The sequence below is a fragment of the Chiloscyllium plagiosum genome, unplaced genomic scaffold (genome assembly GCF_037043375.1).
Source record: "Chiloscyllium plagiosum isolate Xiang-an unplaced genomic scaffold, Cpla_swu_hap1 HiC_scaffold_14, whole genome shotgun sequence".
NCBI lineage: Eukaryota > Metazoa > Chordata > Chondrichthyes > Orectolobiformes > Hemiscylliidae > Chiloscyllium > Chiloscyllium plagiosum.
The window spans coordinates 103313877-103331343 of NW_028270152.1; the positions used below are offsets into that span (position 1 = coordinate 103313877).

The 17467-nt window shown below is 43.1% G+C and overlaps 1 pseudogene; it reads right to left on the minus strand.

Annotated features, from left to right (window-relative positions):
• Nucleotides 1-3257: 3257 nt before the first annotated feature.
• On the minus strand, nucleotides 3258-3412 carry LOC148148102 (U1 spliceosomal RNA; annotated as a pseudogene).
• Between the last annotated feature and the right edge of the window lie 14055 nt (nucleotides 3413-17467).

Here is a 17467-nt window from a genome sequence, read left to right on the forward strand (position 1 = left end):
ATGCCTGGAAAATCTGATAGAAAACCTTGGGGACGTAATGAGCAGCTTCAAACAAGGAAAGTCAATGGACGTCATCCACCTGGACTTCCATAAGGTCTTTGACAATGTGCCGACAGGAGGCTACTGAGTCAGGCAAGGGGCATTGTGTTAGAGGAGAAAGTTAGGACTGCAGATGCTGGAGATCAGAGTTGAAAATGTCGATTTTCGGGCACGAAATGTCGATTCTCTTGTTCCTTGGATGCTGCCTGATCTGCTGCGCTTTTCCAGCAACACATTTTCAGCATTGTGTTAGAGGCAAGGTGCCAGCATGGGTAGACGTTTGGCTGTCTGGCAGGAAGCAAACAATGTCGATAAAAGTATCCTTCTCAGGTTGACAGTCGGTGACAAGTGGTGTTCCATAAGTTTCAGTGTTGGAACCATAAGTTTATGCATTAACGATCCAGATGAAGGAACTGAAGGCATTCTGGCTACATTTGAAGATGATAGGTATAGGGACAGGTAATGTCGAAGAGGCAGGAAGGATTTGGACAGGTTAGGATAATGGGCCAAGAAGTGGTGGGTGGAGTACAAAGTGGGGAATTGTGAGAACATGCACTTTGGTCGGAAGAATACAAACATGGACTTCTTTCTAAATGTGGAGAAAATTCAGATATCTGGAGTGCAAGGAGACTGGGAGTTCTACACCAGGATTCACTCAACGTAAACGTGCAGGTTGAGTCAGTAGTTTGGAAGGCAAATGCAATGATGGCATTTATTTGAAAGGATTTGAATGTAAAAGCAGGGACGTACTTCTGAGGCTCTATAAGGCTCTTGTCAGACCATATTTGGAGTATTGTGCGCTGTTTTGAGCCCCATATTTCAGGAAGGATGTGCTGGCCTTGGAATTGGTTCAAAGGAGGTTCACGAGAATAGTCCCAGGACTGAAAAGCTTAACATATGAGAACGTTTGAGGACTCTGGGTCTGTTCTTGATGGAGTTCAGAAGGATGAGGGGGGGAACCAATTGAAACATACAGAATACTGAATGGTCTGGACAGTGTGGATGTTGAGAAGACTTCCATTGGTAGGAGACTCTAACACCCAAGGACAAGCCTTAGAGTAAAGGGAAAACCTTTTAAAATTGAGATAAGGAGAAACGTCTTCAGCCAGAGAGTGGAGAATCTATGGAATTCATTTTCACAGAAGGCAGTGGATGTTAGGTCATTGAGTATATTTAAGACAGAGATAGATAGGTTCTTGAGGATCAAAGGGATCAAGGGTTACAGGGAGAAAGCAGGAGAATGTGGTTGAGAAACTTGTCAGCCATAATTGAATGGTGGATCGGACAAGTTGGGCTGATTGGTCTAATTTCAGTTCCTACGGCCGATGGTCGTAAGCCGCAGTAGATTGCTTCCTCTCTATCACTTTGACCCTCCTGATAGCAAAGTGCGAGAGTAAAAAATCCCTGAGTCATCTTTACCAAACATGGAGGATTCCTGTTGAAGATTCATGGGAATCGCTCCACTGCTTGAAGTAAAGGAAATTCTGCCAAATCCAACTGTTTCAGGAAGAAGTCTCATACCTGCAGTTTGTTTGAGTAGAATAATATCACAGACAGAATAGAAGTTGGGACACATCATCACTTTTCCATTTGATATAAGTTCAACTACTATGAAACTCTGGAAACCTTTCCTTATTCTTTTTCGTCTTAAGACATGCGCATTTGTGTATGTGTCTGTATGTGTGTGACTCTGTGTCTCACATTTTTCGGGAAAATGAATTAGGTTACACATCAAATCTGTTATAACCAGTGGAGAAGTGGGGCTGGTAAACGAAACAGTGACCTTCCAACTGTGGTCGGAGCAGGAATGAGTAATTCTCACGGAGCTGTTCAAATGGGAATGCTCTTTCCCCGTAGTTTCATCCCAAAATCGTAGCTCATCACCACCACTTCCAGTGTAATTACACATGGTCCATAAATATTGGCCTATCAACAGCTGCCACATTCCATGAACAAATCAAAAATGATAAACTACAGCAGAATTAATTGGATAGGAACAAGACTGATAGATAAATGTCTGTTGCCTTCCAGAATTGTGCTGTGTGTACTTTGACTTTGTGCAGTTTCCTAGTATTTATTCAAAGTTGAGTTTATTCAACATTTGACAGACATGTGAATGGAGGGAAATTGTGGACAGACAGAAAAGTGCTGCGGAGACCACACTCAGATCATCCATGAACTTACTGTCTGGTCGAGCAATCACAAAGTGTCTAATGACCCACTCCTGCTACAACCACCTGAACAGGAGCAGCTAGCGAGAACTTGCTCCAAATACCTGGTCCGCAGTAACACAGGATATCATTCAGTCATTAACACTGAGTGGTTTGGTGTGGGTTGGAAAATGTGATGGGAAATCCAGGCTGGTTACGACAGAGTCCTCCCATCTCTTCACAGATTGTCTCCTCACTGCAACTGGGGTTTCATTTGTTGGTCATGCTGTAGACCCAGACTCACTGTAAATATTTGGCCCACATCTCTCCCAGAGATGGCTCACAGAATACATGTCTCTTACTGACATTGCTGACATTCACTACCCTCTGTGAGAAGAAAACACTCTCCAGACAGACACCATACTATTAACATTAACAAAAGGGGTTAACTGATTTGCTCAGGTATGAGGGATTGAGCCGGATATCAAGGCAGGATTTGATTGAAGATATTATCCTCAGTGGCACTTAAATATCCAGAATCATGCATCCCGATAAAATAAAAAAAAAACAAGCAATGGCATTTATCACCTTCTCAGTGTCTGTGTAGAACATAACAAGTGATTGTCCATCACCATCAAGTTTCAATGCAATGACCTCTTATTCTCTGGCAGTGCTACAGATTAACCTTCGCTCACTCCTCTTTTACCATCAGCCCAGGAATTACTCTGGTGGAATTCCTTTACACTGTCTCTGTTGCAATGAGATCATTCCTTTTAAAGGACAGAATATCTATCCACATTATTAGATTAGATTAGATTACTTACAGTGTGGAAACAGGTCCTTCGGCCCAACAAGTCCACATCGACCCGCCGAAGCGTAACCCACCCATACCCCTACATTTACACCTTTACCTAACACTACGGGCAATTTAGCATGGCCAATTCACCTGATTTGCACATCTTTGGACTGTGGGAGGAAACCGGAGCCCCCGGAGGAAACCCACGCAGACACGGGGAGAACATGCAAACTCCACACAGTCAGTCGCCTGAGTCGGGAATTGAACCCGGGTCTCTGGCGCTGCGAGGCAGCAGTGCTAACCACTGTGCCACCGTGCCGCCCCGCATTTGGGGACATCGCAGGCGTCAGCACATCCGAAGTGCAATGGGATAGCCTCGTCCTGGGAGAACCACCTTGGTGATCATGGTATCTCCCCTGCCAGGTATCCCAAATACTGCCTCAACAACAATCTCAGCGATGATCATAATAATTCCTTCCCCTCACTTACCGGTCTCCATTTCTTTATTATGATGTAAAAACCCATTCCTTCTCTATGCACAGCCACTGACGTGGAATTGAAAAGTTTCTTACATCGGTATGTCAACATCAGTAAAACCAGCACCAGACGTGCCCGTGGAGATGACCATCACTCTTAGGGAGAGACTCAGTCAGAAAGATTGCACTTGCAATAGGGAATGGTCACCTAGCTGAATGGAAATGAAGTGTAGTAATAAGGAAAGCAGGCACAGGAAGGGAGCTAACTTTACTTTTGTACTTCCCTCACGGGATCTGGCAGCCCTGGCCAGGCCAGCATGTTATACGGATCTTGAACTGAGTGACTGAATGAGCTATTCCACAGGACAGTAAAGAGTAAAACACATTGCTGGGTGTTTGCACAGACCTGACTGGGGAAGGATAACCCATTGATTTCTTTGAAGGACATGAAGTAAACAGATGGGCTTTCTCTCACAAATGATAGTTTCATTTCAATTGCACCAATGTCCTTCATGAGATATCAACAGATTATTATTCTGTGCCTCTAGATTATATGCAATGACTTAAGCAGCATGCAGTGCCTGTCTGTCTGACGGATTCTGTGCAGTGAACAAGTTCAACATACTCAAGAGCAATTATCCTGTAACTAACATGTGGTTAGAAGGGACTTGGTAACCTGTGACCAGATTTAACAAAGGTACAATTGATGGTTTATTCAGAAGATGCACTGAGGCTGAGGAGGAGATGGAGATATCATGATGGTGGGATTGGACATTATTGGTGAATGGGGAGGATATGGATATGTACATCTGTGCAGGGCTAGAAGGATTATGGAGTTTGAGATCAGTCTGGTTCTTCCGTGCATATTGGTGAGTAATCTGTCATGAGTAATTTGCTCGCTATAATTTGGGTGAACTAGAATATTTCATTGGAATTGAAAATGTTGATGTCCACCTTTCTAAATTTTAAATAATATGAGCCGCAATTCAGTTTAACCTGGCTTAATGAACAGATAGAATGACTTACCAGGAACACCAACTATAGCGAGGACGGGATAGTAACCAGCTTGAACAACCAGCAGAACATGATAGATCCACCATGTTAATGATATTCCAGGTTGGGAAATCCAGTAAATACCATCCGATAAACTCCTGTCCATTGTTAGAACATTCCAGTCTAATGTTCTCAGATTTTGATCCATTGTTGGAACATTCGAGTCTCATGTTCTCGGATTCTGATCCATTGATGGAACATTCCAGTCTAATGTTCTCAGATTCTGATACATTGTTAGAACATGCCAGTCTTATGTTCTGAGATTATGATCTCTCCACTCCCTCTCCCTGGAGCAGCTGATCCTTGTTAGTGCTGTCAGTGAGCTCCTGCTCCTACTATGAGATAACACATTGAACCGAAACCTTAATTAATAGGATTCCCGTGACACATTTAGGATCCACGGAGACTGGCATCAATAACATTCACTGAACTAATAGCTGCAGTTAACCCGTTTCAATTGAATACTATCTTATTAAAATTCAAAATAATGATTAATATTTACACATTCTGATAGGGATATGTGAAAGTGACTGAGGGAACGAATGTTGGGGCTGGTAGGTCAATTCAATTCAATCTGCCTTGGATATGGGAGTAATGCTGGAGATTTATCGGAACATGAATATGCTTCCATGTTTATTAATGTTTATAAAACCTGTAACTGCTGCTCAGGCTTTACAATATCAATAAAATATTGAGAGAACTTCTATCATCCATGATCTTGAAGAAAATGTCCCTTAGACTATGTGCGTTTACAACAGACAACAGCATTATGTTCACAGAGAATTGTACCGAAGAAACAGTGGGGACTGCAGATGCTGGAGAATTCAGTGTAGATAAAGTGTGGTGGTGGAAAAGGCACGGCTGGTCAGCCAACAACCGAGGAGCAAATCAGTCAACGTTTCAGTCAGGACCCTTCTTCATGACTGGGGAAGGGGAAGAGGGCTGAGAGAAAACGGGTGGTGAGGTGAGGCTGTAGAAAGGTAGGAGATACGTGGATGAAGGTGGGAGGTGATAGTGATAGGTCGAGGGGAGTGTTGAGCGGTCGGTGGGAAGGAACATGAACAGATAGGTCCCCGAGAGGGCGGACCTGAGTCCGAGAGTTGGATTGGGATCTAGGTGGGTGAGGGTGATTTGGAAACTGGTCAATTCAATGTTCATGCCTTGTGTTTGTAGGCTCCCGAGGCAGAAGATGAAGTGTTCATGATAACAACCTGGTAAATCTCTTCCCAACCCTCTCCAGCTTAATAATATCCCTCCTATAACATCACGACTAGAATTGCACACAGTACAACAGAAGAGGCTTCATCAATGTTCTGCACAACCTCAGCATGACTTCTCAACTTCTAATCTGAGCAATGAAGTAACCTTAAACACTCTGCATTACAAACTTCAAAGAATTATACCTGTGCCCCGGGTCCCTCTTCTCTATATAACTACCAAAGCCCAGCATTAATTGTACAAGCCCTCCCCTTGTTTGATTTACCAAAATGCAATACCTCGCATGTATCCAAGTTAAACACATCAGCTCAGTGGGTGATAATACTACCCCCTTTACATTCCCCCTTCGGACTAAAAGGATACTCCCCTCTCCAGTAGGTCCACAAACAACAGCCTTGACTTTCCTAAAGTCACAGAGCTTGGTTTGCCTTGCGCGGGCAGAGGGAAGAGTGGCTAAGGAGAGTCTGGAAAGGAAACAGTTATCTTGTAACACTGAATGATTTTAGGAAGAGGGAAGCCACATGTTAGATATTTGAAATAGTGACCGGTGTTTTGGGCCCAGAATTATGCTCTCTCCACGTCTCTGGTGTTCAGTATTGATATCTACTCGAGATCCTTCATAGTGCAGAGTGCGTTTGCAAGATTTATTTCCCTGATATAGCAGACTACTGGTAATCGCCATTTAAACCGGAAATCATAGAGAGCTCATAGTTTATCTCAATGGCACAGCGAATGCACTCAACATCCTATAGTTGAGGCTAATAAATTGTACTTATTTTTCAATGAGAAATGTCCCCTGCATAATTTGGTAATATTAACCAGAATTTAATAAATCCATATACTTAAAATAAGACCCAAAATCTGGGCATGGTTTAGGCCTTGTGTACTGGGTGGTGCCCACGTTTCTGAGCCGAAACTCTGGATTCGATTCCTGTCCATGAACGTGCGGTACTGCCCTTATCTCTGGAGAAGGTGGTGTGTATTCATGTCCTGTGGAAGTGTGTCACAGCGTATTTAAACAGGCTGAAGAACAAACACACAGGAGCATCATGTTGCAGTTTTAGGGGCTAATGCTGAATGATGGTAGTGTCCCTATCACTGTGCCAAACATTCCCGTTTCAAATCCCACAGAGCAGTTTCATAATATGTCTGAACAAGTTGATTAAACTGTTTTGGAATCGTGCCTTGATGGAGAAGGAAGAGGTACGACTACTGAATTTGAGACTATAGACCCAGGATGGCTGAAAGCGCAGCCAACCGTCTTGATTGGAGTCACATTTACACTTTCGACAGGTTTATAAAATTATGAAGGGCGTGGTTAGGGTGAGTGGTCAAGGTTTCTTCCCCCCAAGGTAGGGGAGTCTAAAACTCGAAGGCATAGGTTTAAGGTGAGAAGAGAAATATTTGAAAGACAATGAAGAACAACTTCTTTTCCTGCAGAAGGTGGTGCTTCTGAGAAATAAACTGCCAGAGAAACTGGTGGAGGGTGGAACAATTACAGCATTTAAAAGGCAACTGGATGGCTTTATGATTAGTGGGACATGGGCCAAATGCTGGCAAAAGGGAATGGATTAATTTAGAATAATCGGATGGCATGAACGAGTTGAAGGGTCTGTTTCCCTGTTGTACATCTCTATGAATCATTGATTTAATTAATGAAGGTCTCTTTGTAATCTTCTGTTGTTCACCATTATACAAACACTGTCCACTGTACACGCAAACTTGACGTCATCCGCAAATTTGCGAAATATACTTTCTATAACTCTCATCTAAATAATTTATAGAAATGACAAACAAAAGTGGACCCAACAAATTTGCCGCTGGATCATCGCTGCCCACAGGCTTCCATTTCAAAAAAACAACCATCCACCGCCACCCTGTCTCCTGCCATTAAACAGATATACCCAGAAACACACACGCAATCACACTCACATACAGAGATACGGACGCAACCATGTATTTAAGACAAAGGTTAGATTAAAACAACGATCGAGAGTTACAGTGAGAAGACGGGAAATTTGTTTGAGAAACACACCCGATAGGAACAAATAGCAAAGTAGACTTGATGGGCCAAATGGCCTAATTCCAATTTCTTATGCTCTTGTGGCCTTAAGGTGTCAGGATTATTTTCCAAGGGTGTAGTAGAAGCTAAGTTTGATAAATACTTGACTGAACAGTCAATGTGACTGTGGGATACGTTTGAGGGGCTGAATGGTATATGTTTGTTCTTGTTTGCTGTGCCTTGTTTCTGAAAAGAGTAGGTGACTTGCCGTGAGGTTAACACGCTTTAATATAAAAGGGGTCTCCCATTTCCATTTGAGATAACGTTGCTCCTTTCTCCTTTGGATTATGCGATCTGTGGCGTTCTCATCCCGAGGACAGTGAAGTCTGGGTCATTGAGGATATTCAAGGTTGACCTTGACTGACCATTGATGGACAGGAGGGTCGATGTTTATTGGGAACTGACAGGAAATGGCTAATCAGTTACAATCAGACAAGCCATTGTCTAAACTGAGCAGCAAGTTGGAGGGGACGAATGACCAACTGCCGCTCCTACCTCGTCCGTTGTTCTGTCAATTCACCCCCAAGGCTGTTACAGAGGGAGAGAAAGATCCCATTCAGCCAGTCAGCATCATGATAATACAGCAGGGGAAGGCCATAATGCACCTCAATGGGGTTAGACAGGAATAGAATGAAGTATGTTAATCATGTCAGTAAATTACACAGCGCAGGAGGACGTCATATAACCATCCCAGGCTGTTACGCAGGAACAGGGCCACCTTGGGCAGCATCAGGAAATACAGAGAAGAGATCATTACTCATTTTGTTTTTGGCAAGCTGTAACTAGTGGAATTCTTCAGGGATCTGTGTGAGGTCATCAACAAATTATAATCCACACCAATTAATTGGATGAAGGGGATGGAGCTCAGTTTGCTCATACATCAGGATAGTTGATCAATAAGATGTCAAATGGAGACAGAGAATCTCCAATGAGATACAGACAGGGGAGGGCAGAGCGTCTGCAATGGGATACATACAGGGGGAGGGAAGAGCATCTGCAATGAGATTCGGATAGGGGGACGGCAGAGCGTGTGCAATGGGATACAGACGGGGAAGGCATAGCGTCTACAGTGGAATACAGACGGGGGAGGGCAGACCGTCTACAATATGATACAGACAGAGGAGGGCAGAGGTCTGCAATGGGATACAGACAGGGGGAGGGCAGAGCGTCTGCATTGGAATACAGACGGGGAGGGCAGAACGTCTGCAATTGGATACAGGCAGGGGGAGGGCAGAACGTCTGCAATGGGATACAGGCAGGGGAAGGGCAGGGCCTCTGCAATGAGATACAGACAGGTCGGAGGGCAGAGCGTCTGCAATGGGATGCAGACAGGGGAGGGGCAGAGAATCAAGCAATGGCATACAGACAGAGAACAGTTTTGAGCAAACCTTCAGCAGAAAAAAAAGTACAACATTTCTGTGATGGGAATTATTCTGTTTTGGTGAAAAGACAAAACAGCAGAAAATTATTTAAATGCAAGGAGAATGCAGAACTGAGTGGTACAGAGGGATCTGTGTGTCTTAGTACATGAACCACATCAAATTACTCTGAAGATGCAGCTGGTGATTTGGAAGTAAATTGAATTATTCTGTTTCGTGCAAGGGGTGATGTGTTTGATCTTAGTGATGATTTTTGCATCAGTACAGGGCATTGCTGAGATCACATCTGATGTATTATGTGTTGTTATAATTGCCTTAATTGATAAAAATAATATTGCTTTCGAAACGTTTCAAAGATTTTTCTCTTTACTCATTCTTGGGATGAAGGCATTACGTTACGAAGAAGGAACAGTTCGACCTGAGAATAAGAGATGTTTTATTGACCGTATAACATCTTGAGAAGAGTGTAGTTGGTGAATACCGGATGGATATTTCTTCTTATGTGGGAGAATAACATTGGGGAAATAATTTAAGAACAAGTCAGGTTCAAAGGAAAAGTCATTGGACCGAAACATTAAACTCTTGTTTCTCTTCATATCTGATGCCAGACAGGCTGAGCTTTTCCAGCAATTTCTGTATTTGTTTAAGAATAAAACATATTCATCTTAACACAGATATTGTGCAGTCATCAAACGCTTGCGTTTACATTATATAGGCACATATTAACACATCTTCAAAACAAGTAGGGCCATTTAATGTTAATGAATTGATTCGGTGTGCGACAAAAGCAATAATGCACTGACCTGGAGTCGAGAACGTGATGGAGTCATATAGTTCGGACAATGTTCAAGGAGAGCTCACATGGTCCAGTTTGGGGCCTGATAACGTTACTGATTTAGCTTACAGATGGAAAAATGTAGCCTATCTGTGAAGGAACAGCCTATTGCTCCTTTTCTGTTTCCCTGTCGCTCATCACAGCACTGTGTGGGAGTGAAAAAAAGCCTAGTCGTCTTTTCCATTCAGGGAGGATTCCTGATGATGATTCATTGGAATCTCCCCACTGCCTGAAGCAAAGCAATTCAGCCAAATCCAACTGTGTCAGGAAGAAATCCCATTGTCAGAAGGTTATGCGAGATGAATAACTTCAGAAGTAATTATTCAGACTTGATATGTGCGGGGATCAGACAAGAGATTCTATGGCTGCAAATGGGAATCCAAGATGATGTATAGCCTCCTACGTGCCAGGGTCCAGGATGTCTTAGAGCGGCTGCAGAACGTTCTCACCGGGGTGGGGGGAGCAGCCAGAAGTCATTGAGCACATTGGTACAAATGACACAGGTAGAAGTAGTGATGAGTTCATGCAGAGTGATAATAGAGAGCGAGGAAAAAGGGTAAAAGACAGGGCCACGACAGTTGTAATACCCGGTTTACTTTCAGTGTTCCGTGTTAGTGAGGGTAAGAACAAGCGGACATGGCAGAGGAATGCGTGGCTAAATAATTGGTACAGGAGTTTTAGATCACTCGGATCTTTTGTGGGGCAGAGGTGACGTGTTCAGGAAAGACGGGTTGTACCTGAATTGGAAGGGGACTAATATCCTGGCAGGCAGGTTTGCTAGTGCTACAAGGGAGTGCTTCAACTAGATTGGCAGTCGTGGGGGACGGCGTGGGATCCTCAACAGCAGGGTTGCACGTGCGAGGCTGGAAGGAGATACCGTAATCACAAACAATAAAGTGCAGAGATAGGTTAGGCAGGAACACGACAGGGAGCAAGGAATGCCTGTTGGATTAAATTGCATCTGTCTCAATGTAAGATGGCTGACAGGTAAGGCCGAGGAACTCAGTGCGTGGAGAGGTACGTGGGACTGCAATATTAAAGCCATTACAGAAATATGGCTAAGGGAGAGACAGGACTGGCAACTTAATGTACCAGGGTACAGGTGCTTTATGCGAGACAGAGTTGGTGGAAGGAGGTGTGGAGAGTTTCATTTTTGATTAAGGCGAGTACCACAGCAGTAATCAGAGATAAAATAACTAATGGATCATCCAGTGAGGATTTGTGGGGGAAGCTAAGAAATAAAAAGGGAATGATGATATTATTTGGGTTGTACTATAGGCCCCCTAATAGTAAACGGGAATTAGAATAATTAAAATATGTAGAGAGATTGGGGAGACTTGCAGGGCCAATAGGATTGCCATAGTCGTAGATTTTAGTTTTCCTAACATTGACTGTAAATTACACAGTATTAAGGACTGAGATGGGGTACATCTATTAAGTGTGTTCAGAAACGTTTCCTCAAGCAGTATGTAGAGGGTGCAATTCGGGAAGGGGTAAAACTTGACCTACTCTAAGAAATACGGCAGGACAGGTGACAGAGGTGACAGTGGGGGAGCACGCTGAGACCAGTGACCATAGATTTAAAATAATTATGGAGAAGGACAAAACTGGCCCGCATGTTCAATTTCTAAATTGGGGGAAGGCGAACTTTGATGGAATTAGATAGGAGCTTATAGGCGTTGGTTGGCGGAGTTTGTTTAGAGGCGAAGGGACCTCCGGCTCGTGGGAGACCTTTAAAAGTGAAATGGCTGGAGTTCAAGGTCTATATGTTCCTTTGAGGGTAAAAGGCAAGGTTGGCAGGAAGAGAGAACCCTGGATGTCAGGAGATATTGAGGTTTTCACGGGCAAAAAGGAGGCGTGGCAGAGGTCCATGCAGCTGGTATCAAGGGAATCCCTGGCGGTGTACGGGGAATACAGGATTTTACTGAAGAAGAAACTCAGAAGGGCGAAAAGGGCGCACACGATAGCATTGTCTGAGAAGATTAGGGTGAATCCAAAGAGGCTCTTTAATTATATTAAAGTTAAATGAATAACTACATGAGAATATGACCCCTCAAGGTCCAAAGTGGACATTCATGTCTAGAACCCTAGCAGATGTGTGAGATTCTCAATGAATATTTCTCCTCTGTCTTTACTGTGGAGAAATACAAGAAGACTTGGGAGGTTAACAAAGGTCGTGTTGATATCTTGGGGGTTACTCAATATCACAGGAGAGGACGTGTTGGATGCATTAGAATGTATGAAGGTGGATAAATCTCCTGGTCCTAAACAGATGCATCCAAAAATACTGCAAGAGGCTACAGAAGAAACTACGGGGACCTGGGTGATATTTTTGCATCATCGTTAGCCGCAGGTTAGGTTATAGAATATTGAAGTGTAGCAAACGTTGTGCCATTTTTCAAGAAGGGGAGCAAAGAAAAATCTGGGAACTATAGACCGGGAAGCCTAACATCTGTAGTAGGTAGGTTACTTGAGAAGATCCTGAGGGATAAGATATGCACATGTTTGGAAAGACAGGGTTTGATTAGAAATAGTTTATTTTTTTCAATTTTCTACAGTATGGAAACAGGCCATTTGGCCCAACAAGGCCACACCGACACTCTGAATAGCAACCCGCCCAGTCCCATGCCCCTAATCTATATTTATCCCTAACTAATGCACATAAGGCTGTTGCCAATTCACCTGACTTATACATCTTTGGATTGTGTAAGGAAAATGAAGCTCCCAGAGGAAACCCACACAAACACAGGGAGAACGTGCAAACTCCACAAGAGAGTCACCCGAGACTGAAATCAAACCCGGATCCGTGGCACTAAGAGGCAGCAGTGCTAACCACTGAGCCACCATGCCACCCTTTTTTTTTCAACGCAGTTCAATGACACAGGTACAAAATCTATTCTGCCCTTCACCAATGATGCACATTACAATGCCACAAACCATGGATAATTTATTGTCCACTGAAAATGTCATGTTGCTATTATTTATTATTGTTTGTTGTTATTTATTTTAATAATTATTATTAATAGTTGTTTTTAGACTGGAACAATTGCATGACTTTGTGAGTGGGAGATCATGCCTCACAAATTTGTTTTGAGTTCTTTGATGAAGTGACCAGGAATGTTGATGAGGGCAGCGTGGTAGACATTGTCGTATGGTTTTCAGTAAGGCCTTTGACAAAATTACTCTTGATAGGCTGGTCTTGAAGGTTAGAATCGCATGGATTCCAGAGGGAGCTGACAAATTGGATACACATTTGGCTTGATGGTAGTAAACAGAGTGTTATTGTGGAAGGATGCTCTCGGACTGGAGGCCTGTGACGCATGAAATGCCTCAGGGGTCAGTGCTGGGCCAATTGTTGTTTATTATCTATTTCAATGATATTCTTCAGAATGTACAAGGCATGATTAGTAAATTTGAAGGTGAACTAAAATTGGTGGTATTGTGGACAGTGAGGAAGGTTATCATAAATTGCAGCAGGATCTTGATCAACTGGAGAAGTGGGCTGAGGAATATTTTTTGCAAACTTAGATCAATGTAGGAGTTTCATGGTGAATGGTAAGGCCTTAAGAAGTGTCGATGAGCAGAGGGACCATGAAGTTCAGGTCCACCGTTCTATGAAAGTGGAGTCACAGGTAGACATGGGCAGTGAAGAAGGCTTTTGGCTCACTGGCAGTCAACGGTCAGGACATGGAGGAGAGAAGTTGATAAGTTATGTTACAGTTTTACAGGATGTCGGTGAGACTGCACTTGTAGTGTTGTGTTCAATTTTTGACACGTTGCGATCAGAAGGATGTTTTTAAATTGAAATGTGTGCAGACGGAATTTACAAAGATGTTGCCAGGACTCAATAGTATGAATTATAGGAAGAGGTTGGACAAATGAGAACTTTTTTTCTTTAGAGCATAGGAGACTGAGAGGGATCTTATAGAAGTGTCCAAGATTATGAGAAACATGGTGAATGGACTGAGCCTTTTTTTCCCAGAGTTGGGGAATTGAGGACGAGAGAGCATCAATTTAAGGTGAGATGGGAAAGAATAAAAGGGAAACAGATGGAAACTGTTTTACACAAAGAGTGGTATACAAAGGGAATGAGCTGCCAGTGGAAATCGTTGAAGTATTTATATTAACAATATTTAAACGGCATTTGGACAATTACATGGACGGGAAAGGACGACAAGTGACATGTGCTTGGAAAAGAGGTTAATGTAGATGGATATTTGCGTCAGCATGGACCAGTTTGGGCCAAAGGTCCTCTCTCCATTCTGTAGGACTTGATGACTCCACAAGTAGAATAGCATTTGGGACAAACTCTCATTCTTCCTTTGGTCATGAGTTCGAATAATACTTGGACAACGTTCTTTCTAGATAACTTTGCAGAGATGTTCCTTTTCAGTTTGATATCAAACAGACGTATGTGTGTGTGTGTGTTTGTGTGTGTATGTATGTATGGATGTGTGTGTGTGTGTGTGTGTATGTGTGTGTGTGTGTGTGTGTGTGTGTTCTGCAGTATTTTTCAAAGGGAAATATCAATGTACATATTTGCAATATCCACTCGTCATTCTTCTTTCCATCATAGTTTGAGCAACTTTGCTTTGGTCATATACATGTTGTTTTATCAGATTAAAGAAATCTGTCTGACTTGTTCCTAACACTGACCCTGAAACACTCTGAGGACTATATCATTGGCCATATCACCAATCTAATTATAATTATTTTTTGCGGCTAGTGGACGATTGGGACTAGAAAAGGGAACAGCGATCCAAAAACACAGGAAATTATCGTTTCAGTCAGCCTAATGCCAGTGTAGAGGAGATTTTTGGAGGGGATTTTGAGGGATAGGATTTACATGCATTTAGAAAGACGAGGACTTCTTCGGAATGGTCAACCTGGCTTTGTACGATGGAAATCATGTCTCATTAATGTGATTAGTATTTTGAAAAAATGACGAAAAAGATTGAGGAAGGCACTGTTGTATACATTGTTCACACAGACTTCAGCAAGGCATTTAATAAGGCTCCCCATTGTACACAGAATACTAAGGTTAGGTCATATGGAATTCAGGAAAGGCCAACCAATTGTATACAACATTGGATTGAAGGTAACGTGTTGTTTTCCAGACTGTAGGCCTGTGGGCGGGGGTGCGCTGAAAGAATCAGTGCTGAGCTCAGTGCTTTTTATCATGTATATAAACAACTTGTATGTGATTATCGGAGGCATGGTTAGTAGGTTTACAGGTAACATAAAAAAAAGTGGGGCAGTGGTCAGTGATGATTATTTCAGAGTACAATGGCACCCTTGATAAACAAAGGGCCAAGGACTGGCAGATAGAATTTAATGCAGACATTTGTGAAATTTTGCATTTTAGTAAGTTAAAGCAGGGTAGTACCCTGGGAAATGTTGCTAAACAAAGAGACCTACGGATGCAGGTTCATAGTTACTTGAAAGTGGAGTAGCAGGTAGTCAGAGTATTAATGTTCAGTCAGAACATTGAGTAGAGGAGATGCGGTGGCATATTACGTTTCCACAGGACGTTGGTGAGGCCACGTTAAGAATACTGCATACAATTCAGTTGGCACTGCTAAAGGATGGATGTTGCTAAGCTTGAGAGGGTGCAGAAAAATTTACAAGGACGTTCTGGAACCTGAGGAATTGAGCTGCAGGTGAGAATGAACAGGTTGAGGCTTTTCCCCCTGGACTTTTGGAGGCTGAATAGTGACATGACAGAGGCTTATAAAATCCTGAGGGCCATTTATAGTCTCAATGGCCAACATCTTTTTTCCCAGTGTAGGGACTTCCAGAACTAGACGGCATAGGTTGAAGAGGACAGGGGAAAGATTTAGACGGAACCTGAGGGGAAACGTTTTCAAGCAGAGACTGGTGGGTGCACGGAAAGTGCTGTCAGAGGAAGTGGTGAAAGCGGGTACAATTACATGTTTAAAATATATCTGGATAGATACATAAATAGAAATGGTTCAGAGGGATATGGACCAAATGCTGGCATTGGGACTAGGTCAAGTTAGGATGTCTGATCATCATGGAGAATTTGGACAAAAGGATGTGTTTCCATGCTGTATGACTCTCCTATTCTATCACAGGGATGAGGAAAAATGCTAAAAGGCTTTTTGAATGGGAATTCTCTTCCCCAGAAGTTTGTGGTGCCTCTCTGATTGCAAGTATGCACAGTTGAGTTAGTTAAAGATTTCACAGAGACTGTGTCATAGCTAATGGGATACAGACAAGAAAGTGGGGCTGAAACCAAACCTGATCAGCCACAATCTTAGTGCCTGGTGGAGAAGGCTCAAAGTATCTCAGGACACACTCCTACTCGTCAGTCCCGTGTTTCTGTGTTCCTTTCAGACCCTCAAACCTGCTGGATCTGAGCAGTTGTAGGCCACTTACTGCTATCACCTGGTGCACAGAAACAGAGGAGAACATTCACTTCTCATGACTGTCACACTCGGTTTGGGAGATTTGGAAAATGTAATTGGAAAACTCAGGCAGGAAATGAAAGCGGTCCGTCATTTCTCTTTACAGAACTTCCCCTTTCTGCAACTTGTGCTCCATTTGTTAGTAGACCCAGATTCACTGTGAATACAGCCCCCACACCTCACCCAGAGATGGCTCACGAAGTCCTCTGGGCTCCTTGACTGCAACATTCCATAACAGACCTTCCAGGTACCTTCCTGTAAGTACTCTAATCTAATCTAATCTAATTTTCCAATAATAGTATGTGAGAATATCAGAAACAAAGGCAGGTCGTTCACCTCCCAAGCCTGCCTTGCCTTTCCCTAAGATCAGGGCTTCATAGCCGACATCTCTCTGATACAACAAAATCCCTTTCCAACCTCTATGAGCACGTCCACACAACACAGAACAAGAACAGTAGACCACAGTACAGGACCTTCGGTCCTCGATGTTGTACCACCCGTTTATCCTACTCTATGATCAGACTATCCTACATGCTTCCGTTCACGTTCTTCCATATGCCTATCCAAGATTCTCTTAAGTTTCCCTCACGTAATTGACTCTACTTCCACTGCTGGCAGTGCATTCCATACACACACCACTCTCTGTCTAAAGAACCTACCTCTGATATCTCCCCTAAACCTTCCTTCAATTACCTTAAAATTATCACCCCTTGTGATAGATATTTCTGCCCTAGGAAACAGTCGCTAGCTATTCACTCTGTCTATGCTTCTCATCATCTTGCACACCTCTATCAAGTCACCTGTCATCTTTCTTTCCTCCAATGAGAAAAGCCCATGCTCCCTCATGCTTTCTTCATAAAACTTGCCCTCCAGTCAAGGCAGCATCTTGGTAAATTTCCGGTCTGAAGCTTCCACATCCTTCCTATAATCGGGTGACCAGAAGTGAACACAATATCCTGGTCTATCCAGGGCTCGATACAGCTTCAGCATAACCTCACGGCTAATGAAAGCCAACACACCATATGCCTTCT